General features: G+C 30.9%; 1 long non-coding RNA gene across 2 annotated transcripts; it reads right to left on the reverse strand.

Annotated features, from left to right (window-relative positions):
- Positions 1 to 22,108: 22,108 nt before the first annotated feature.
- LOC121124663 (uncharacterized) lies at positions 22,109 to 25,992 on the reverse strand. Of its 2 annotated transcripts, none has more exons than XR_005866367.2 (3): positions 25,511 to 25,992; positions 22,626 to 25,399; positions 22,109 to 22,523 (listed from the first exon to the last, which is right to left on the reverse strand). It is a non-coding gene; the product is annotated as an uncharacterized lncRNA (long non-coding RNA). The 2 variants fall into 2 exon arrangements; XR_005866366.2 differs by having other exon boundaries at positions 22,626 to 24,689; positions 25,126 to 25,992.
- Positions 25,993 to 26,699: the final 707 nt, after the last annotated feature.

Genomic DNA, 26,699 nt, shown 5'->3' on the forward strand with positions numbered 1-26,699 from the left:
GAATATGATATGTTGTTCAATTTTTGTAGCAGGGAATGCTTAACACATAGAGTACTCACATTTAAATGGGCGTATCTGTAATACTTATGGCTAATATACTTTTTTAAAAGAGTACAAAATAAAGTTTAACCTGCTTGATCATAATATTTGGTAAAAAATTCGAGATAAATTTTATTCATAACCAAGGCTTGTCAAGTTTCAAATTTATAACGGGGATCTTTGCACTGAAAAGCTACAACTAAATACCATGTTTTTTTTTTAATATTTTATCGTTAAAAAATTGGATATGAATCTATTGGCAAATGAAACGAAGCAATTGCATAAAAAAACATTTACTTTCGAGGATACGCGTACATCTAATCATTTGTAAAATATCGGATGGAAATTTTTTTTTTTATGATTTTGGATCAAAAAATAACTGGATATCAGCTCATGTCTCGTTTCCATCCAATTTAAGAACCACTGAACTAAAGTTTATACAATATGTGTTGTTATAAGGGTTATAAGACAAATCAACAAAGGACACTATATTCGAAAAAAGTCTTAGGGCTCTGAATTTTAGGAAACATATTATACCCGGATTGGCTATTTTATATCAGTTCTTTAGCCCTTTACGCTCTGAACTAGACTATAAATGAAAATTCTTTTTTTAAAATGAATATTAGGGTGTGAATAGTTAGTATTAGTATTTTTTTTTCTTCTTTTTCTGACAGTCTGGAATAATTTACTATCATGGAATAATCAATGTAAAAATTGTCAGTTGGTATTGCAGATGTGACTAAAAAATCCCACCGATAAAAACTGTTGTATTTGTCTTAATCTCAACTTAGAATTTGTTTAAGTAAGATAAATGGATACTTTCCTAAACGTTTATGAATGTTTACAACTAGTAAGCGTATTTTTTCCATTCAGTAAAATGAAACCAATTTTTTTGTTTGGACTGAAAACTGGAGCGCTTTTCTACTGCAAACACAAACTATTCTCTACCAGCTTCCTACTATTTCTAACCTCTACTTCTTTATTTATTCTTGATATATGTATTTTTTTTTAATATAACGAATCAGTCACATATGGGAGTAAAGGATTTATTAAATTTACAAGATAAAAGATAGAATTTTATGAACATTTTTAATTGATGATGATTTGGCATCAGTAATAGATTATAAAGACTTACTCTAAAACAAAAAGAAGGGGAACTTGAATCAGTTGAAAATTGGTGGTTCCAAAAAATTTCCCCCTCTAGTAATTATCAGTATTGCTATTTACAGAAATACTCTTTTGTCATTGGGATTCATACCAAATTTGAAAACTGTATATGACATCTTAGTGTAGGGACATACTAAACCGTAAGCTCAGATTTGACTCATATTTTTCTTATGAAATAATAATAATAAGAAACACTATTTATGAATTTGAATTTTTATATTCCTTTGATCATATAGAGTTGTATCGAATAGATATAAGTAGACACTTTAGACCTACAATTAATCTAGAAAATTTAATTCAATATAAATGAGCATATTGTTCTTCTCCAGGAGTGACTGAGTTTTGAACCTATTTCACTAATCGAGTTCAAGATAATAACTTTTCCCAAGCTTGTTGTTCAATCAGCTACGTTGATCCATAAGAAAATATAGGCTTGTGAACCCCCCACAGAATTGACCAACGTTCAGCGGAACACACGTTTCATACTACTCATAAAATACTCATGTAAAGTTATTTCCTACAATGCAGATTCAGTTTTTTCTGGAACATCCATGCAAGTAAGTGATTTTAACATAGTCTTTTTGGATGGCAACAAGGTCAGGTAATTATTTAATTCCTTTGGTTCATACAAAAGCTCGGTACCTGATGAACTGAAATCATTTGTACTCCAACAACTTGGAGACAGCATCGTCGCCTATATCTCAGAACTTTATAAAGTCATCTTCATCACTGGTTATACACGAAGATGCTGAAAAGAAATTAAACTAAGTTTTGGGCCAAAACCAGGTAAAAAAGATTGCAGTCTGGCCTAATCCTTCAGACCGATAACTCTTTCCAATTTGATGCTTAAATGACTTGTGAGGATTTTACAATGGTAAGTTGAAAAAGTTATTCCAACACTCAAATCACAACATGCCTTTCACAAGTGACCAATAGCATATAAAAATCCATCTATTAACAATAATATACACTTTTTGTCATTTTTTATTACACAGGTGCATTTGATTAAATAAAATTTCTTTCCGCTGACGCAGCAATGGAATAACTGGGTATTCGATATCCTCCTTTCAATTAGAGGGAAAACATCCCCCACCCTAGTCAAATTATTAGCGGAAAATATAAATTAAATATACATACAAAATATAATGAGACATTTCTACTCCGAAATAAATATAATACGAATTATTAATAGAAATAAAATCCATCTTCATCCTGTCATACTTCCAATACACTAAAAATACTTATAGTTATCTTAAATAAATTGCACATCTACACGTTTGAATCCATGTGTTTAACCGAAGAAATGGATATTATTTGAAACTAAGACCCCGTTTGAGACCATTCAGGTAGTTTTTCTTCCTTATTCATAAATTTAGATACCAATTAACTTACAAGAGCCAAAATCAAGGCCTGTTTTTTGATGAAACGAAAATACGGAGACTCTTCCAATATATTCTACAAAAGGTAGGACCGAAGCTAGAGCGAGGAAATAGAAGAAAGATACTTCTAACTTGATCATCCATCTCAAGGGACCAGATTCAATCCTACCTTACAAAGGAGATTCCAAGATTCCAAAATTGAAGAGTTCAATTTACGATGAGTAGGGAATTTAAATATTTCAAATATAATTAGTATTCACTTTATTTGAACTTAGAAAAAATAGAAAACTAATTTAAAAATGATGCGTAAAAGAGAGAAAGAGAAGACTAGTTATAATAAGAATAGAAGAGATTTACCAGAAATTATGAACCATTGATTGATTTATGAATTCAGCTTTATTTTGATAATTCAATCTGATCAAATGATGTCTTGAATCTTGCGAGGCTGTATTTCCCAAAGCCATTTATCTATTAAGGTACGAAGCACGGTATTATATAGTGATATTGTAGTCAACATTATTAAGATAATTTATTAAAGTATTATAACGTATTGTTATTGGAGTTGAGTTTGGTCAAAGGATTTAAGATTGCAACGTCTTCATATAATTCATTTAATCCTGAAAATTCAGATAGTCTTAAACGGCAAAAAATTATCATTCAATCCATACCCTTTACCTTTACTTTATTCCACTTGCATTGCTCTGTAAACTTCGTCAATCAATAGATACACATTTTCTACATTGGATTCAATATTCACTCCAGCATTTTAAAGTATTAAATGGTGGCATCTTTAATTCCAATGCTCACGCTGACCGCTCCAGAAACTCTCATCAAATAAGACACATGTGGCATGGTAAGAATTCTTTGCATTTGATGTTGCTTGTGAAGAGCAGGACTGGTTTGTTTGCATATTAAACAGTTGGTTAACACTTCAAACAAAATATATTGTCCCTTTTTCATAGCAAGGCTTAATTGCTCAGAAAACACAAAAAAAAAAGAAGAAAAAAAATGACATAGAAAATGTAGTCGGTGTGTATCGATTCAGCCGCAAATTTGAGAGCATCTAAAATGAGTTTGAAATAAGCAAACTTGTCCAAGTTCTTTTCCTCCTCAACTACGTAGCTATTTAGAAAAGCTACAATATTTAGTACTTCAAATATAGATCTGATAGTCCATTTTTTTTTAATTATATGATACACTTTAATGAGAGGTAATCGAAAAGTCCTATAGGAATATTCTCTAATTCTTTGGTAAATCCACGGTTTTATACTCAAATTTACAATTAATCAACTTGAATGGACAAATTTTTAATTTATATGTGCTTTTTATTTGCTTCAATTCATTTTCATTCATTAAAGATTTTCATGTTCTCTAAGAATTAGTACAAAAGAAGCTTTTGCCTCCTTATACCTTCAAAAAGCTGAGTATTTTGCCAAAAAGTAAATTTGTTCTTATTTCTCATATCATTTTTATCGTATTCTTAAATTGGAAAGTAAATAGCTACTTGCTACAGCTAAGCCTTTAGTTTATGAAATTTCGTTAGGTATTGGTTAGGAGATTTTGAATAAATATGCAAAAAAATATTTAAAAAAAAACTGTCGAAGCTCATATAAATACTTTATTAACATATATTATAATTAGATAATCTGAATAGGTACGACAATAATACTGAACAATGATGAAGCAGAAATGAATAGTACATAGTGAAGCACAATAAACATCCAAGTATGTACAAATAAAATTATTTCCATATTATGTACAACATAGAGGTATATGATAGAGAGCGATCAAGTAAGTACCTAAGCAAAAGCTAAGAAGTGTTTTGAATGAACAAGGCGGAGCACAGCATTGATCCGTGAGCCCTGCTCCTTTCCTCATGTTACTACGAAGATTATTCATACGCATCATTTTTTCTGAAAAGCCATCTGCAGACCTGTTTCCTCGGATTGAAGAACATGCGACTCTCAGAGCATTGAACAAGTTGTGTCCGCAGAGTACCATTTTCCCACCTCTCTTGACTCTTCCCTCCTCAGAGTATCTCGTGAAACTATGAATTCTCTCCATTTGATCCATCTGTTTGCCAGTGTCATAATCTGACCAGGGGAATGATTCTCCCAGAGTCATGGAGAGAACAAGACAAATGAAAAAGGCAATGTAATGTTTGTTTGACATTCTAATGATTAATGAAACTTTGTTTCGAATGTTTTAGAGGGAATTAGTCTTGCTCTGATTGACGATGATCATTCATTGACACAAACACTTGAATTCACCTTCATTTTTCTAAAAATAAAGAATTTATTTAGTACACAGGGTTTTCACTTTTATTTTTGCTAACTTTAATTTCACCTCCTTGAACGTAATTGTTTTAATTCAATTCTTTGTGTATTTGAAATTATGGGAAATTAGAAAACATAAGGGGGGAAAAATGTGTGGAAAATTACCAAAATCATCATAATTTAGATCAACTTAGTCAGTGTTTCACAAGGCGTATGTAGATTTTCATGGTGATTAAAGTATCTCTATTTTGAAATAATTTAAAAGTCCAATTTTAACACTCCATTCACTCCAAAGAGCGAAATAATCTTGTAATCCCTTATGGCTATCATATTTAAATGTCGCCTTCTTATATTAAACTATGTATTAAAAATATGTTATTGTATTGCCATTCAAAATATTGTTGATAAAAATTAACAAAAAACATCGAAGAATTACTTTTCTCTAATTATCATATGCTTCTCATCTTCAAATCGATTAATAAAAGGATTGTCCAAATATAGCCATATCAGAGAGATATAGTACGTATTACTTTGATTTAACTATAACAACAGTGTTTACTATTGACCACAAACAGTATTTAATACAATTGTAAACTCTTTTTCTTTATTTTTAAAGCCATTTAACGAAGTTTTCATTCAAGACTGTTTGAAATTTAACAATTTTAATTAAATAAAATATCCACTAAAAGCTCCTACATGTCGCTACTTTCAACTTTGATGGCGTTTGTAAAAAAAAAAAAAAACTGAATTAAGAACTCCATTATAATATTATGGAGAAAAATTAAATATTTTAATTTGTTTCTTAAACTCAGAAACAAGTGGAATATTAGTGTATTAATTCTTGTAGAATATAATAATTATGCCAATCAAAGAATGATAATGCGTCATTTTTTTAGGGATATTTTGGAACATTTCTATTCACGATTTCAGAATATTTTTGAATTTCCCAGACGCAACTTTCCTAGAAGACAGAAATCATATTATTCCTTTGTTCAAATCACAAAATATTTTGGGTTATGTCTAAAATAGTTTTAAAAGTTTATAAAGGATTGTAACCGGATAGTTTAGGAGGAATTTTTTTAAAAGAATGTTTTGTTCCTTTTCTCTTAAAATTTGGATTTTTGATGGAGAAGTATGGAAAATTACCTCCTTCTATAAATTATTGCGATTCCTTTCTACAAGGCATTTTACTCTCTTTAATTGTTTATTATTTCTATTTACCACAACTATATGCAGGGTGGTCCATATAAATCTAAATACTTACTAATTTAATAATTAACTAAGGTTGAGTAAATGAAATTAATTCATATTCTGAAATATTAAGCCATAAACAATTTATTACTAAACAAAACAAATATAAACTTTGTAGCTTAAGTACAAGTCGAGAAAATTACACTTGAATGTGATCGACGAATTTCCATTCCCCACTCTTAAGCAGTTGGGCGTCTCTAGAACCACCGTCTACGCCGTCAGCAAGTCGAAACCGTTGGAGAAGAATAATGCCTGTGTCATCATGGTTAAACTAGACCCGTAGGAGTAAAAGAAAACAACCCAAGCCAATCCCCTCAAGTCCATGAGGGCCCATGCAAGAGATCTTGGGGTTTCACACAAGACTATCAAGAGAGCTATCAACAAAGTGGGTGGAAAGAACCAAGTGAGGGTAAAGATGCCACTTTTGACACCAGTATGAAAAAAAGGACAAAAAACAACAACATTTACTCCGTTGTAAAATCTTTTTGAATGAGTCTTGTGAGCTCTTTCTTGAAACTTTTAACCCCACTACTACCCTGATGCCAACTACATTGACTACAACTTTTATATGCTTATCGCTGAGAAGGCCTGCAGTGTCCGTCGTAAAAACACAGAGTCCCTCAAAGTCAATGTAAGCCAGCACGAGGACTAAATCCGAAGCAGGTTCCAGGCCCGCCACTTGGAACACATCATGCCCGCTAAAAGCAGCTACATTAATTATAAAGAGAGCGAGACACAAATATTTGTTAAAAATATATTGTTAATTATTAAATTACATCTTGGCCAAGTGTAAAATTTGTTGGTATGTTAATGTACCACCCAGTACTTCGGCCTAAAATAGCTATTCCCGAAGCATTTTTCAGTCCTATAAGAGTCTTTCCCAATATTTGAGCAGTTGTTTGTTTATTTATGTATATGAAATTGCGTTAAATTTTATGCAAAGTCATTTCGTATATATTGTCTTGTATATAATATAAAAAAGGTGCACCTCAATAAGTGATTAATTACATATAATGGCGCAGTCAATAATTACTAATAGCTGCAGCTAAGAATTTTTAAAAACTTTAATTAAAAAAATATTAAATGGATTTAAAGTTATAAAAATTGATAGGTGAGAATGGTTAGGAAGCGATCACCTACTAAGTAGGCTCAAGTAACCAGAGGAGCTGTTAATGCACGAACAGTTTGTGAAAGTTCCTATTAACATGGAAAACATATGAAGGTAAATTATTCCTAGATGAAGCAAGGATTCGTCTTCAAAAAGCCTATGAATCATTGGAGGATCATAATATGGAATTGATGGACATAGATCCAGATCAAACATATGAATAGAATAATCAATTGGAGCAATATAATACAAAATATCAAGAGGCGCTGGAGAATCTTAAGAGCTATAGTCTTTGAATGAGCGACCAGCTGAACCAACTTTAAATAAACCACCCGAACCTTCTAGTAGCATTATCCATATTGACAACTCTTCACTACCTTTTAATTTAACAAAGGATCACTGAAAACTTATTGAACAGATTGAATTCTCATAAGTATTCATCCAAGACGAATTAACTGGATAATGCAATCTCCCCTTCCCTTCTAATTTTTAATAGTAGAATGAAGAATGGAAACTGTTGCAAGGCAGAAATAAAAACGGAGGAGGAGGAGGAAGATTCAACAGTTTATTTTTGTATATATAAGATGTTTTTTTTATAGTCGTACATATTCATACTTTATATAATTTACTAGTCTTAAAAAGAAGAGAAAGAAGGGAATAGTATTATAATAAGATATTCTCTAGAAAATGAAAATTACGTTGAAAATTAAAATGATCCAGACCTTGAAATTTTTGAAGATGTATATTGTATTATAAAAATATATTTATATATATTAAAATATCTGTACTCTTTAAAAAAATTATATCTTGTGTTGCTGTTAGTTTAGTTGAGATGTTCTTGTCTTTATAAGATGGGTTGGATTTTTCTTATTTATTAATTCAAAATATGGTTACTAAAGAGAGTTAATAAAAAGATAGGCGTTACATATATTGACTAGTTTAAAATTAAAGATTTTAATCTGGTCTGTCAACTCATACCCCTTAATACTTAATTGTTGCTTAATACTACGATAGCTTCATCTCCAAAACGACTGTTTATAACTAGTGCACTATTCAAAGCCATTTGCCATCTTTTAAATTGATAGCCTCCCTATGGTGTAATGAAACAAGTTAATCAGAATATCTTCATGGTTCTAACAATTTGAAATTGTTTGTTAATGTTTAAATGCAAAATAAAATAATTTGTTGTAATAAAAATGTATTTCGAATTTGAAGCAAAAAGTGTATTTATTTATTTTAGTAAGTAAATATAATCTACAGCAAGGATAATCAACTTTTCATCGACAGGACGAATAATTATGTCGCTGAGTATAGGATGAGTTATAATAAAATCAAGTCAAAATTGAAGTCTTCATGGTACTAGGTAGAAGATAAGTTCTCGTAGCATATAATTTAGGGAGAGTTATCGTAGTATAGAGTCCAGGATAAGTTATAACCTCATGTCCAAGAAGAGTCTGCATAGCGCCAGGATAATGAGTTCTCGTAGTACACAATTGAGTAAGAGTTATCGAAATTCCCGAATACGATACTGATCTTGGATCTTATCGATTTCTAATCAAATATTTCAAGGAACTTTTGTGATCTTCATCATCAATTTCTTGATTTCTCTTCCAGAAATTATGAAATTGTATGCGTAGTATGGAAATCCCAATTTTTTTCTAACTTTCAATAATGTTATAATATGCAAACAAGGAATGAAATAAACTTAAATCAAATAATTTTTCAAAAAAATTCCTATAATTACAATTTTTATATTATTTCTCAAAAAGTTGAAATTTTTACAGCTGTCCACAAAAATTTAAATTTTTTAGCAAAAAAAAATCAAAATATTAATTAAAAAAAATATATAAATTCTTAAAATATCTTATAATAAGAGATAAAAAAATAAGTGCGTCCTTAAAACTTAAAATGCAATATTAAAAAAAAAAAAAAAACTTATGCAAAATTTCAAAGTATCTGAAACCATAAAGACTGATAAATTTTTTCAAACTTATATTTATTTTATTTGGCTTATAAAAACAGCATATAATCACACTACGTAGACCTGAATACACTTTAAATATTATTTTAAATTTCTGAACATAAAATCTTCAACCATTGGAACAAAAAAGTTACAAAAGTATCCCACATAAATTTCTTTTAATTTATTCAAAGTTTGTCATTAATTTCACATTAAGTATTTAATAAAGTATCAACTATTTTGAAAATAAAAGATTAAAAAAGAAAAGTTGGATATGATCTACAAAAGATATTATTGTTACTCTCGAAATTTAGCGCAGATACTCTTTGATGAATATAAATTATCGTAATATATTCATATTTTCAAATGAAGAAGATAAATATAATGTAGAATTGATTTAAATTTATAAATAATTGCGGTGTTGATAAGATAATTGAATATTTTGATAGTTGAGCTTTAACCAAAATGGGATTTTCTAAGAGAATTTTGTTTTGAACATTTTAGATCGTAGGACTTTAAAATTTTAATCCGTTCTTAGGTTTGTCCGCAGAAGCAGGGCTGGAAGGAATGTAGCCTCTACCTCAAATATACAACCTTTCAAAAAAATCCATCTTTTGTTAATAACTTAGGATTTTTAAACTTTTTTTCCAAAAAATTTAATATTGGATTTTCTTTTTAATTATATTTTTTAGAAATTGTTTCAAAAAAATTACGAAAACCAAACCCTTTCAAAAATATAATCCTGAAGAAGCCCCTGGTTTCATATATTATTTTTACATATTTTGATAAAATCAAATAACTTTAGCTCTTGCTAACAGCTATTAATCATTTTTAATTTTTAATAAATTGTGTTTTAGAAAGAAAATTAGAAATATCTCTAAGTTTAATGACAAATAATGTATCTTATAATACTGATGATAAAATGGATATGTATTTAGATATTGAGAACAATCATTTGACTGCGTTTCAAGATGATTGTAAGATCAATTGCAAGCATTTTTTTTTGTAAAATATGTATACCTTTATGTAAAGCCTACAGGTATTTTAATTCGATTTATTTAAGTAAGGTGCAAAAAAAGTTTGGCAATATTTTTCAAAAGTTAAAATGTCATATTTATTAATTTTTAAATAACAGACTATTATACTTTAATCCATAGATTCTCATCTTTTCTTTCTCTCGTATTGGCTCCCATTATTTTTCAATAACCATTTATCCCTAAACACTAAATCTTTTTGGGTGCATTATGAAGCACTGCACTGTATGTTTGAAATGAAAATGCCCCATAAACTATGACTTTAAACGGATTAATCCGTTTCAAGAATAAAGTATTTACACTAATGGTGTCTATATTATACAACAATTTTAGAAAAATATTTGTCTCATTTTGAGATGAAACAGATCACTAATTTTTTATAATTCTTCATATAAATAGGGTTTTTATGAAGAAAAAAATAACTTGGTTTTGTTGGTCTACAAAATGACCAACATCAATGAAACTGACGGTATGTGGAAACGCTTTATAGAATTTTCTTTTTTATTTAATTTAGGTGCTAATTACTTATTAGAGAAGTAATATTGATATGAGGTTTTGTGGCTTATTAGGACAAAATTTTACATTAACTAACCTTTATTCTTTGTAAATATGGTAACTTCAACATGACTACTTATTCTAGAATTGGATAAATTTTTTAGAAATATTTGTAAAAGCTTTATATGGGTCTATTGGACCCAGTGTTATGATATGCTATCATTTTTTGTTTGTTTATATTAAGAATCTGCCTTGGTATAAACATATATATTTTTATAGGATATCATATTGAAGAACATGTAAATTTCTTGAGACAACCTGTAATTTATTTTATATTTTCTCATTTTATATTCCAAAAAACATACTATACTATGTGGGTGTGGGTGTATTCTTTTAAGAAAACAAAAAAAGGAATAAAAAAGGACCAATTATCGATATCCAAGGATAAGGATGGTGGTTTTTACGATTTGGACAAGACTTAGTCATTATGGATCAAGTTAATTTGTTATACAAATAAAGGAATATTATATTGAGCTGTAAATATACGTTAAGAATAATAAATTTGGATAATATTTTTTTGTTTTAAACAAGTACTACATGCTAACACTTGAAACACGTGTTTAGTGTCGTAATTTATATAACTAATTTAAATAGATAAAATAAATAGATATGTGTCTGAGCTCGGTTAACCATTAAGATGGCCGCCATGAATGGCTTCCAAGTTTCAGTGTAAGGCCTAAACACCCATTGTGGAAGTAGTCCTCTGTCATGGCGTCCAAGTACTTAAGGTGATTGTTCTAGGCTGTTTTCTTTTAATCTCTGTATCCAATTTAGCATTTTTGATTGAGCCTCCTTTCTCTCTGACGTTTCGGACTTTCTGATGGTGTAAACGGTGGTCTTGGAGACTCTCAACGGCCTAGAGTGTACGATCACGTTCAAGCGGGTCTAGGACAAAGAAGAGTGTGTCAAAACTTATAAAAATTTGATTTCTATTAAGTTTTTACATTTAGTAAAAATAAATCATATTTAAAATCAATTGATCTATTTTTTTATATGAAAAAATACAAAATACAGAGCAAAAACACAGGTTTTCCATTGATGGTGGCCATAAAATAGCATTTTTATAAAAGTGAATTTTATGACAAACAAACGACTATTTTACATTAAAAAGAATGATGACCTCGAAACTCTAAGAAATATTCGTTCTGCACTTTGTACACTTTTATTTTAAAGAAACTTAAAGAAAAAGAAAAATAATAATACAAAGGATTTTTGACAAAAATATGAAAGATAAGCAAACGATAGCTTAACTTGAATATTTTCCATGACCCACATTCGGATATAGGAACTTTCATTTTGAGAGAGACACTGAAACTACCAAAATATTAACTCCCAACTGATCTTCCTGAATATGCCGATATATAGCTAGTTGGCATGCAAAGAGGACTTTCCAATTAAGAACTGTAAAGTTCAGGGCCCTTGTTAGCTATGAATTTTCACTGTTCTTCACTGAAATTCCAAAAAGAACCAGAACTTGAACATATTTTTCTTTCCAATTTCTCAACTCTTTTAGGTTTACAGTTGGAAAATATTTTAGGAAAAAGATTGAAGGCAGTCCACAAAAGCATGAAGTTTGTTATTATATAGTTTTGTCGCAGTTTTCGAAGGGCATTCTGTATTTAAGATAATCTTTGCAGATTTTCAACTGCATAATAATATTTCTATCATCTTTAATCCCCCTCAGAGAAGCACTTTTCTTCTTTTCAAACTCATAGAGAGGCCAACCCCTAACTATAAAGCTCCCAGAGCTCTTGCACTATTCAATGTATTGTGATTCCTCAAATTTAATCTCAAAGCCTCTGTATTTCTTTGTAAAACCTAAAACGATTTCTTCAATTGCAGGTATGAAAAGAAATGGAGCTAACAATCCCAGACAATAGCTAAAAAGTTTTGGATGAGACTCTTTGATAGATCTAAGAATTTCATTATTGGAAATAGAGTAAAAAACCTTACAGAATTATATTTCTATTATTGCTCCAAACTTCTTCCTACTTTCCACTGTGTCAATTGCAACTAGAATATTGTGCGAAATATCAGAATTTTCTTATACTTTAAAAATCCTTTTGGTTCAATCAAATTTTTTTTTTTTTTTTTGTTGAGAATTGGTTGTATTTGTGTAGCCGACAGACAGAATTCTATATGATTTATTGAGAACGTTAATTGGTATCCTATAGCTATAATTTGTTTCATTTCCTTTTTTTTATGGAATCAATTCAATTATTTCTTTTGTTTGTGAAATGGGTAGTCGTCCAAAATTATCTATTAAACGTCCTATTTTTAAAGAATACGGTATGACTTCATTGCTAACATTCGAGTGAATGCACTTTTCTTGAGACGCCTTCTGAACTACTGTCTTTGTCAACCTTGTAATACTTTTCTATAAAACTACAAATAATATCTTTGGAACAGATATAATTCCCTAATACATTTTTTGGAATGTGGCCTCTTTTTGTGCCAACAATGTTTTGGAAATATAAATGTATGTAGTCTAATGCATTAACCAGTTTAGTTAAAACTTTTCCTTTATGAATAATTTTTTTAACACCAAATGCAGAAAATCTATCTTTCCATAAAAATTCAAAATTGCATCATCTAAAAATAATAGTGCAGTAAAAGAATGAAAAAATTATGATCAGAAAGAAAGAACTCAAAAATCCAAAATTGGCACTTAATATTTTTCAAAACCATTTACAAAATGTTGTTTGTGGCCCTAAAAACAACTTTTCCTTGCCAAGAAGAGGAGAAAATCTCTCTGTGTTTTTTATAAAAACATTTTGGATTATATTATGTATATTACGATTCTAAAGCGATTTTAGTAAAATTAGTAATCTGATTTCGATTCCTTAATAATTTAAGAAATAATTATCAAGTACCGTTTTGTTGTCGGAGGCGTCCGTAGCATAAAATTTTAGGAGGGGGAGGGTCTTAGTTTTTGGATAACTTTTTTTTTTTTTTTTTTTTGAAAAAAGAAATCAAAGAATGATTAATTTTTTTTTTGTATGTTGCAAAAGGTTAAATTGATCCCTCGTGACGTTGTTTAGGGTGTTTTTTTTTCGTTTGATATTATTATGTTATATAATAGACCTAACTATCAAATCAAATTATCAATTTAATGTTGATCTTGATACAAATGTATAATGAGAGGACATAAAAAAATATTTAAACTACAAAATGCATATGTTTAGGTAATAGGAGAGATTAATATTTTTTGTAGCTTAGCTGATAAATATATTTAGAAAAGAGGATCACATTAAAATCATGATCCAGAATTTTCTTTTACATTTTACAAAATTGAGTAAACTTGGAAGGATTTTCTATGAAAGAGATGCAGAGGACGAATGATAAGTCGCTTTGTTGCTCAGTAAACATATTTTCAAGTATTATTGATCTTATTAAACATATTCTTAGTTCTTCTAAGAGTCTAGTATTCTTCCACACAACTGACAATATCTAGAGGGGCGGATAATTTATTTTTCTATTTTATGTACTGTGGGTGTGTTTCTCACTCTTTCCTTCCTTTTAAAAAAGTATGGGATCAATCTTATTAAAGAAGGCCAAATATTCTAAAACACTGAATGGGAAGGAAAAAAGGTGAATGAAACATGAACAGTTGGATCCGCCATCATGGCACTTACTTACACAAGTCGACCGCAGAGTGAGAGACAGAGTTAGAAAGAACCTTATTCCTCTTCTCCTTTGAATAGTGGGATGTCATCAAATCAGTCTCTAGTCTTGAAACAGAAACACCATACAATACAATACGCATAATAAAAACACATAAATGTCACAATTACAACTGCAATTTATAGCCTGATTCTCTTTGCCACACTTGAAAAAACAGTAAGAGGTTTTTGGGACATTTTTGACCGAAAGGTAGACTACTTTGGCTTTAAAAACCTCATCTCAGCTACAGCAAAAGTGACTTGAAGAGTGAGACAAACTCTGAGATCTGTCCACACATTTGGAAATATTTTACAAAGTTCCATTGGAACAAATCTCAGCATCTGAAGCAAATATATGATCTTTTATGGCATGCCAGGAATGTTTTTCACTTCCAGGAACAGATTTCTATCATGCGTGCCCAACTATTCCTTAAAGTGCAATGTAGGAAGTTACACTTTTTCGGTTTGAAAAAGACGTGATATTGACGTTATACTCATCCAAAAATAACCTTTTTATGCATTTTGATATGTTTCTGTATTTTTCCCCATCTTTTAAGATGGGGAAATGTCGAAAATCATTTTTTTATCGTAATGTATCCTCTATCCTGCATCATTGGGGTTAAAGTTTGTCAAAAATGCAATTTTGGAGGATTTGGGGTAGTTTTTGGTCAAAGAAAAAAAAATACACAATTTAATGGCAAAAAATAAGTTTGATAATTTTTGAATAATACTTAAAATATATTTTCTTTATGTTTATGTATTAGTCATCATATTATTTATCATTCTTACTAAAGTACAGAAAAATTTAGTTTTCATGTATTCTCTGTTTTTTCTTCCTTAAACTTCTGACATCCAACATGGATATCTTCTTCAGTATTGTTATTTTTCAATTTTGTCATATTTGCTGTTTATTTTTTGAAATATATCGATAATATATACGATTAACATTTTTTTTATACCAAGATATGCTACTAAGTAAATCCTTTGTAGCTGATAGCAACTTTTATTAATATCACACACTCTACTAAATAATTGCACATTCATAAAAAAAGACAAAACACCATAGCGCCCCTTGCAAGATCAATTATCGTATTAATCATTACCTGACATGAGAAACAATGACACTCTAATGGGAACATTTTCAACTCTTTATGTTATGTAATTCCAAATTATGTGTTCATTTCTAAATATAAAATCCTCATTTTTTACTAATAACTATTTCTATGAAGTAAAACTTACTCGTGAATAAAAAATACATCTAAGTATTAAATTTTTCAAAAAATATGTATATTTATAGCAATTAGATTTAAAAAAAAATTTACTTTCAAAAAAATAAAAGTTTGAAAAAGTCATAATAGAAAATTTTCAAAACTTTATGCGAAAAATTAATAGACATATTAAATTAAATGTGAAAAGGTCATACAAGTGAATTTGTTTTAAAAAGTATTAGCTTCCAATTTGTGAATTTTTTAAGAAGATTAATTACATATTTATAATTGTATTGTATGACGGAAAGTATGTGTTTACTTCAACTCATTCCATAAATTGATTTTTTCTTGACTAGTTTTATATGCAAAAATGTGCTTTGGTTATTACTTCCTTCATCTTTTTGAGTAGATATGTATAGAAACGATATTTTTTTTGAATCAATTCTTAAATATAATATGGGGAAGAAAAATATTATTTTACTGGTACACATTTGAGGTGATGTTTTAGGAAATATTTGTTATCTCAAGATTCAGACCTTGCTTCTTGCTGAACAAAATGATATTTGCAGGCTCCACAATGCAATATTACTCCACAATAGAAGCTCCTTTATCATGTACAAAGGGTATTTGGCCGAAATATGTTTCATACGCTCCAATTGCAAAAAACCATCCTCCAAATTCTCCATCCAAATGGGATTTATTAATGTTTGATCGAGTTAATCCTTCGAAGTTTGGTGAGCGGGGGAAAGTATAAGAAACCTTTTTGAATCCAGTTACATTTTCTATATTATTTAATGGATTTGAAGTTTGACTCTAGGAACTACAGTACCGATGCGTATCATTTAGATTATCAGCAAACTCAGGATAACAGAGGTGAAAATAAAATTGCCCAGTTATAAAGTTTTTACAAAGATCATCAAGATAGCCTAAAATGGAATACTTTTTGGTAGACGGGAATAAAGCTTAAATACTTCCTATTGAATAGTCAAACCAGAATATAATCTGATCTACTGAGTGATATGAAATCTATTTTATTAACATTTTTTGAGGAACTTGACTTAAAATAGTTTTTCCTTCTTTTATTTCAATAAATTTTGGGGTTCCAATATAAAATAAAAAAAATTCGCAACCAAATTTTAAAATATTTACATTACAATAGGAAAATCCAATCAAATGATTTTGGCAGCAAAATACTTCATTAAGCTAGGTTATAAATTGGGAAGAAAAAAAAGTTATTTATCTGCACTGATAAATACCATCTTTGGATTATACATTGAAAGTAAATAAGTGATTTTTTCTTCGGCATTAAAAACCAAACTTAATAATGATTATATGTGGTTATATAAAAGCAACATAATATGGATTGGTCTTTTAACTCCACCTCTTTTTATCTTGTTAAAAAACTTCTGAGTTTCTTCCACATCTGCCCCATTAATACATAACTGCAGATTCATTTCTCCTAATGCGAATAAAAACGTTGCACAACAGTATCTTTTTAGTGATTTAATGAGGGAATGAGTAGAAAATCCCATTAAATAATTTACGAGGCCTTCAATTCTCGAAGCAAATTGAACACTACGGGACTATGTGTCAAAAACTCTTACCGTTCAAGAGGAGAAAGGCCAAAATAACCCAGATTTTGCCGCTAAATTCCACCATAGGGGAATGTTGTCGACCCTTATATTCAACAAATAGCTAAACAAAAGATCCGAGATGTTGTTGGTAAGTTACAAGAAGGGCGATGGTTGTTTGCCCAAGACCTTCAATAAACTACTACACAAAAGATCCTGTACACCAATAAGAATAAATGTAATCCAACGTTGGAAGTGTTTATAGATTTTTCCTTACCAGGTTATTGCATTTCATTATCATACCGCTCCTTTCAACAAAATCTTCATATTAACAGGCTAGGAATGTCATATGTCAAGAAAGTGTTATTTGGATTTCATATCACTAACAGACATTAGATCATGTGGATAATAAATACATCTTCTCTTTTTAAAAAAAAGGTGATGCCATGGTAAAACGTATAACGAAATTGCTGCGAGAACATGGAAGCATTTGATGAAAAAAGGAATTTGTGGCAGATTTGGTCTGGATTTCTGTCAAAAGAGAACGCACAATTTACTTTTTATCTATGGAGTCTCTTTATCCTTCTGAGTTCGAATTGAAGATCGAAGTTTTCAAACAAATAACCTCCCGTTTTTTCTAACCCAACGTTGATTTCTTCTTGCAAAGATATTTCCACTCAAAGTCAAATAACGTATCTTCAACGAGAGAGGATCAAGTAGAAGCCTTAGATGCATACTCCATCAATTGGAAGAAGAAGGCTAACTTCTTCCTTCCAGTTCCAATGCTTCCGAGAGTTACAAGCAGATACGAAGAAAAATACTCCCCAGCAATTTTGAAAACTCTCTAATGAACAGGGGCACAATGGTTCCTACAGTTGCACGAGGTATACCACGATGATTGGGTACAGCGAGAAGTATTCCATCGTACCTAGACACTGTGAACCTCGCAGAGTTAGGGATTCTGGTAGTATGGTTGATTTAGAAGGGTATTTATTATATCAAGGTTCTGCTTGTAAGGCAATTAATACAATTTTTTCCAACATTCGTTCCTCACCTAAGATGACTAATACATTGGGATTTTCAAAATTCCTATAACTTTTATTTGTTAATGTGTCAGCGAATGTGTAAATTAATAAGCATCACATTCCCTCTCTTCCAGTAGCAAACTTGCATCAATAAAAGCGGGTTTAGTTCAGAATCAGTTAAGGCTGGAGGGGTTATCATCAGGTAAGTTGTTGAACCGATTCTTGTAAGGTTCATTCAATGTAAATCCTTCGTTACTTAAATATCAAGATAGATGGAATGTTAAAATATTCCATAATAAATATAGAGATTCAGGGTGTTGGGATAGTTTTATCATATGAAATACTGCCAAAAAAGAAGCTTTCTTTAATAGTTTGGCAAGAGTATAGCAAGAGTTAGTTCTTTAACTTGATTAAATTCGAAGCTATGGAATAAATAGATACTGTCTATATTGCTCCCCTTTTGGGGTCAATAAAAATTCAATTTTAAGACATATTAAAAGCAAAATTTATTTAGCAAGTTTTTCTCAGATGAGAAACTTGATCCAGTCAGACATATCATTGAATATGTAAATAAGACTAGAATTATGACATAAATTGTTTGTGACTTTGAGAAAAACTGTCACCCCATTACAACTCAGACTGCAAATAAATAGATAAGAGATAATGCAAATGACAGGTATCCATATTGAAGGTTTTAAAGTTCATAGGTTAAGAGGGGCTGTTGTTGCTTTAAAAAGAGCTAATGACAGCTTAGTTAAAGAAGTAATAAACAATTTTTTTTGTGGTGAGGAATCACGAGCTTTTCATCGATTTTATAATGTTTCTATAAGGAAATAGTTAATTTATAATTGATAAGATATTATTTTATTCTTTACAAGCCGGTATTAAAATTTGGAGTTTACGAAGTAGTGCAGATGGAAATTTTGTAAAGTATACAATAATTTTGTTTTAATTTGTGTTCCTTCATTCCAACTCGTAACTAAGTCTACTTCTTGAATGTCATATTTTATTGAAAGTCAATTGTTCATTAAAGCTATAAATTAAATTTTTGTTCAAAAACAAAATGTACTAATAGTAGAGCTTGGTCAGCAAAACTTAGACTCAAGAGATGGATTCAGAAATAAATCAATAATCTTATATTTTCAATAGTAGGCAAAAAAATAATGTTACCAAAATATAACAATGTTTCTTTTTGCAATGTAGTTTTTTCACTCAATATGGCAGACTTGATTCTCAATCGCAGCCTTTACATGTCCTTTTAGGTGCTGCAAGAAATAGTGACAAACTCTTTTGACAAGTTGCCTATACATCCTAGTAGGAGACTTCATTGAGTCCATAGATTGGTATGAGGTTCTGTTAGTATCCCTCATCAAAGTCCCCCTATAGAATAGTCCAGTGTGTTGTTCACTTCTGGTGATTAAGAGGGACCATACCTCTTTGGAACACAATCGAGTCATATTATCTGTCCATAACTTTCCCCAATTGTCGGAAGGGGGAGTGCCATCCTGTGTCCACATTTAGTTATTCTATATGTGGTTGGTAAAAGGTCATGGCAAGATGATGTACCTTTTAGTAGGCCTCCTGCCCGGTTTTCTGTATAACCTTGAAAAAGAATGGAGGCATCTTCTTTCATCAGTGGCCGCAAGGCCAAGGACCATTATTTAGGACGGATATTTGGTGTAGTAAGCGCCTTTAAACCTGTTTTTTTTTCGTTGCCACATGCCCCTTGTCGTTCTGGCAATTGTAGAATTGATTAGCTGTGAACCTCCTGACTTTCATACCCTTTGTCAGAAGGTGGTGTGGGGTCATTGCGAAAGAAAATAATCACAAATTGTCCTCTAAAGCCCGTCTGATGGTCCTAAGAGCCAAAAAGAAGTCGTGGGCGAGGCGATTCATCAATTATTTTCTAAACCTGTTTAATCATTTGGACGGTTCAACGCTTGAGGGAACAGCTGAGAGTGATGAATATAAAATTTCCGGCCACGGTTATGGTCTTTAATGTGGTTTTAGGCGAAGGCCACATCATCCCACCTCAAATCTTCGAAGACAGCGTCAATGTGTACCTGGACGTGCTTAAGAGTGTGGTTTATAGTGATTCTATGTTTTTTGATGGTTTCTTATCGAAAAGAATAGTATGGAAAAGCATTGGAATCCCCAAGAAACCTGACATTAGTTACAACAACTTTTTTGGTTTAAATGTACCCCGTGTACCCCAAGGTACATCAAGTAGTTTTGGGTTTTCAATTTCTTTCAGGTCTTCTAAATTGATAATAAGAGGTACAGGAGTATTGTCAGGGTAAATACGTTTCATTAAGACTGTGACTTGGGATAATTCACAAAGTCATTCATAAGATGTTCAAAATTGTAGTACTCTGCAAATTGTTTTTTCCTTCCCGGGAAATATAAATGCCATATTTGTTGATCAAATAGTAGATACGGAGTTACATATTTCTAATTTTCCAAAAAAAAGTCAGTAAAGCATGGGGGAAGATGTGAATGAGCCTGTATCATTCGAAAATTTATGACAGGCGCTGATTCTACTTTTGCAGTAAAAGTTTCTCCCTCACGCTTTGTGAGCTCAATATTACAATTATATTAATATTACCTTGTGTATCAACGTTAAAAACGTTTTTTCTAGATTTTTAAAACAATACATGACATTCCATCTAGCATCAATGAAATTGTGTCTCGACAATTTAAATTAACTGAAGTTTCATATGAAAACTTAACCATCTTATGTTTTGAAGAAATGAAGATAAACAAGAAATTGTTTTATTCTATTTGCGATCAAAGGATTTATTGTTTAAAGAAAAATATGCATTTATGATGCAAAAATCGTCTTTCTTAGAGATACTACAAATACCTTTACAACATGAAATCTTCCATTGAAAGTACTGCTCTAGATAGTAGAAATATAGCTACACCGAAAAACAAACAAAGGCTAAGTTCATTAAAGTATTAATAACCAATTATTTCAGATAAAAAAATAATAAATTATCTGATTTGAAATGTCAAATTCAGGTCATGTTCATTCGTGAATTAATAAGTCTTTGGAAAAAATCAATTTTCTTCATTTATGACTGTCCGGTAACAAAAAAAAACAATTTTTAAAGTTATTTTAGAATTTCAAAGTAATGGGGGTATGTAGTGTTGGTAGGTTTCTGGTATGGGGTCCAAATATATCAATCTTTGAAGAAAATTAGAAATATCATATAACAAACATACTCTCCTATTGATTTTTACATAGACAAACGTAAATATTTGCTTTCAGATTTTCCTCCTTTATTGTAGCTACTGTGAAATCATTTCATAGATGAGAGGCTTAATTTGGAGGATGAAACTTTCATTTAATGGAGATGATAAAAAAAAAAAAATAGAAGATAAGGATAATGAGGAGCTTCGAATATGTCAAATTCAAATAAATCCAATTAATGAAATAATTCTACCCTCAATCTTAAAGGCTGAACAAAAAGAAATTTTTTTCTTTCTTTATTGCTCTTTTTTCAGGAAAGTAAATCCCTACGTTTAGAAAATGTTTATCTTAAAAAAGTTTGTGTTGAAAAATAATACAAGTCCCAAAATCTTAGAGGTCCTAAGTACATGCTGTATTAAATTCATTGTGGCACGTAAAAATAAAAACCCAATTTGGATATTGTGTATCAAAATCCTATCAAAAGGTGGTTCTTTTTTGCCAGTTCGATTAAGTTAACGCTGGCAAATCAACATAAAAATGCTCTAAAAAATTTGGTATAAGAATTTAAAAAAAAAAAAAGAATTTTATATTTCAACAGAAAGAGAGAATAAATTTGATGAAGGCAAGTCAACACAAAATAAACTCCTTAATTTATCAACATAGTGGTTTGTTGATTAATGAAATATCTTAAATTTAAGTGCATGCACAAATATACTTCAAAAAACTTATTTTCAATCTGATATATATAATTTAAATATAATTATAGATCCATTTTAAATGTGTTGAAATATTTCTAAAAACAAGAATATTTATATTTTTATTTATGTCCGACACATCTTTTTGAATCTTGACATACGGTCAATGGTCCTCCTTCATTTTCACCTATTTGTACACTTACAAGTTGCTGATTGTTTGTCCTTAATTGGAAAAGCAAATAGGTGGGACTCTATCATTCCATACTAATCTGTTATGTAGGCCAATTATGGCAATTTTGTTTTCACCTGTTCTATGCCTGTAACCCTCATGCACAACAAAACTTTTAATCCTTCCTTCTTGAAAACCCTCGGCATAATTGTTTTTACCTGCTTCAGCATCCTTATGAAAAAAAGACAGTTTTAATTGTAATCATTGCCATATTATTGCAAAAATATAGAATATCATCATTGGAGGTCAGTTCAACAAATATATTACACTTACTTTAATTCCATATTGGTGATAATATCCTTTATAATTAGCTGTAGTAAATACACGATTATTGCTTAAGATAACTCCATTACTCAATACTTTTTGTTATATCTTATATACGTGTATGCCAGGGGAATACGGCATTATCAAAACGTCCCTCTGAGACCTCCCTTTGCTGTTTATATGAGTTTCCTATATCGTTGGATACTCCACAGTGTTGAGAAAAAATATTTAATCTTCTTTCATACTTATGCAATTAATTTATGACACTTACCAAAACAATCAATCACCTGATCAATAGTCCCACCCACCATTTTTTAAATAGAACCAAGGCCTAGGAAGGATATGGGTGTCAACAATAGTGTACATTTTATTTGTCTCATAGTATGTGAACGGAAATAAGCAACCTCCAGACGAAGTAGTACATTCCAATAATGTTCATAGATATATTTGTGATAAAAGTAAATGAAATCTAAATGAACAAACCTTTTCCATTAGCGGAAATGAATGACAGTAGCAAAATATAAATAGTGATGATTTTCATGACTTTGTCTGGGATTCAATTTTTATTTTTCAAATATTTAATGAGTCTCCTGACTTCAACAGAAAAAAAAAGTTATCTGTTTTTATATGTATTTGAAATAAAAAATTACAAGTGCTACAATATTTACTAACCTAAAATGGGCTGATACTTAAGTAATAATACCTTATGAATATACTATGTTCAAATCGATATTTTTTTACACCTATTCTACACTAAATATTGGGGGAAAATAGAGTTACAACTCATTTCTAATATATGGCCACTGTGGATGGATTAAATGGTCGCCTTAAAGAAAACAACACAACAGCTCTATTTTTTAAATTTAATTCCAAAAGTCGATTAATACAACTTAAATATGTAGTAGAGCTGACATCTATTCAATTTTTCCGCATTCAGCCTCAATCGCCGCTTCGATACCGATGTCATAACCGGTAGTATGCTTTTTCCATAAGTGCAGTTTGAAGCTCGCCCAATACTCGGTATATGGGTCACTCAGTCTGGCTTGGTTGTTCTGGGACATAATGTTTGTGATGTTCTCGATATATCACCAACCAAAGTGTCCAGTGAGTTCAGATGGGGGCACCGAGAGAAGGTTAAATAATTGCCGGAGAGGACATCATGCTGAAATATTTGGATTTACTAGAAAAAAATCATAAGATTATACTTGATTGTTTATAAAAACAGAAGTTTTGTCAAAAGGTCCTCAAAGAAATAGTCGCTCCTGTTGTAAAAATAGACTGAAATATATATATAATAAAAAAGAAGATTAAATGAGTATTAAATTGTCAGCATGTAATTTAGTGAACAGTTATTTATCTGCATTCTGATATTAAACTTATACAACAACAATTATATTGTTTAAATCTGAATTAAAGTTTAATTCAAAATTGGATTCTATAATGATGCCCCTGACAAAAAGAATCTACTGTAACGGAGTAATTAAAATGAAACTTCATACATAAATCATGTTTCGGTCAAGGTTCCAAGGTTTATGGGCTTTCGTCCATTTGGATATTTTGTTCGAGTGGAGACTCAATTCGAGCGAACAAAGATAATATCGGAAAATATGTTACTTAAGATTACTGAATTTTTATGACTACGCCATGGGATCACCACACTCTTAAGCACGTCCAGGTTCACATTGATGTTGACTCTCAAGCCGTCTTCGAAGATGTGAGTTAGGATGATGTAGCCTTCACTTTAAACCACAGTAAAGACCATAACTGCCTCTGGAAATTTTATTTTTATCTCCCTCAGCTGTTCCCTCAAGCATTGAACCGCCCGAATTCATAATTCGATGTTGCTGGCAATGGTTCTATTGTCATAACTTGAATCGGGAGAGAGCATGGTATGTAAATCGGCGTTTCTTTGATCTCACGCGTTGAACCTTATTTCACTTTTTGAAATAATACAAGATCCTTGATTAATACTTAAGCCTACCTTTGATTTGATTTTACCAACCATCTGTTTGAAGAACGGTGTGAATCCTCATCATCCCTTTCCTGATGCACTTCATCCTTCTAAATTATACACTTGTATAAATAAAAAAAAAGTGAAAAAATGTAATGTCACTAAAAATTATATCAAATCTTGATATTAAAATAATATTGAAACAAAATATCGAATAAACTTGAATTATCTAATTTAAAATTAGCCAGACCCCATATATTTTAAAATAAATAAGTGCAATTCTACTATTAACTGAATAAAATAACCTGAATATATAAATTTTAATGATGTAAAAAAAAATTAAAAGGACCCTCTGTGTACTAAATATTAACACTATTTCATGAAAAATTAAGAGAAATGCGCAATTATGAGTCAAAAGTGTCACATTCAAAAATTCTTGGAAATTTAGAATAGAATACCAATATTTCCATCCATTGCAGAAAAGATCAGAGGGTATCGATTAACTTAGTACTTATATTTTTATCAAATGTGTGCCAATAAATGTTTGATAGATGTTACCGTTGCCTTTATTTAGGAGCTAGATGTTAGTATTCCCAAGAGAAATTCCTCCAATCCAATCTTCATTCAATACGATAGAAGCTCTTCAATTGTTTCATTTATCGTTTCTTAGTCACTAAGGAAGCCTATTCTGAGGTTTGCACTTCATTTACATTAGTATCTAAGTGAAGGAGATGGGAGTCTCTTGAAACCCACCTTGGAACTCTTTTGAAAGAAATAGAAAAACTGAGACTTAGAGACGAATAGGGAGATTCTTCTTGGTAAACGAACGTTTCTAATAAATATTTGAATAATTAATCATATCCCATGATCATAATCTCATTAAATAATTGAGTTTTTGTAGCCATGTAGAAATATTTAAAAGGATCCTTAATGTAAAACCTACATGTATATATATGAACTTTTCATATACAGGGAGCGGGGATCAAATTTTCGCCTACTTTAAGCCTTGATAACTTGAAGACGACATTATCAAATATAAAAACCGGTTACCAAATAGGAAAGCTATTCTCGTCAGCTGTCGATACGTAGTTCAGTTAGTATGATGCCGTCATCATATGAGGAGATAAAGAGCTATAAGTGGAACGAGGAGCTTTCGAGGTCCGCCGTAGTCATTGCTGTTGCGTCTTGACGAGGGAGAGACACAAACTTATTTATAATAGGAGAGATCCAGGATGACCAAGAGACATGAGGAGAAGAATTCACGTGGAGGAATAATGTAACACTGTTTATAAGATCAGGTGTATTCCAACTATACTCTAATATATTTACAAAAGACGAGACTATTTATAATACGTAAAACACAGTACTTATAATACATAGACGAATATACAAGAAGATAAAAACATGTAAGGAAATATTAAATACATAACAATGGCATTGGTTAATAATGGAGGTGAAATCTCCAATTCAACGATTGCTTCAACCTTAGGAGTGAATTTACGGACTGTTCAGCGCATCCGTAAGAAGCTAGAGGACACCTGGGATGTTGATGCCACTATAAAGAGGGCATCCAAGGAGGAGGGCGCCGACAGGAAGGTCAGGGACACCGAGTTTTGTTTGAAACGGGTCTAAAGGTCAATACAGAGGTCTACCTGGATGTTATGAAGAAGGTGGTTCTGTCCTGGATCCAAGGGGGGGCTGGAGACAGGACTCAGCACCCTGCCATGTGTCCAAAATCTCCATGCAGTGGTTAACCGAGAACTGTTATGACGTCGTAACCAAGGATTTGTGGCCTCCTAACTCTCCCGACCTTAATCCTTTGGACTATTTTATCTGTGTCTATGTCGAGAGACATACCAATAGACATCCCCATAGCACCAAGGCCAGCCTGATGTACTCCATCAAGGAAGTATTCGGCAACATGGACAATGAAATGGTCAGAAGAGCCTGCGGCCGGTTCAGAGGCCGTATTTAGGCCGTTATTGATGCCACGGTGATTATACCGAATGAATGGCTACTCTATATCTATATGCTCGTCACAGTTTTGATTTTCAATAAAAAAGTTAAAAAATGTATATTTTGTGTTGTTTTTTGTAGAAAAATATTTTGGCGACAATTTGATCCCCGCTCCT

Source organism: Lepeophtheirus salmonis, chromosome 9 (genome assembly GCF_016086655.4).
Source record: "Lepeophtheirus salmonis chromosome 9, UVic_Lsal_1.4, whole genome shotgun sequence".
In the NCBI taxonomy this organism is placed as follows: Eukaryota; Metazoa; Arthropoda; class Copepoda; order Siphonostomatoida; family Caligidae; genus Lepeophtheirus; species Lepeophtheirus salmonis.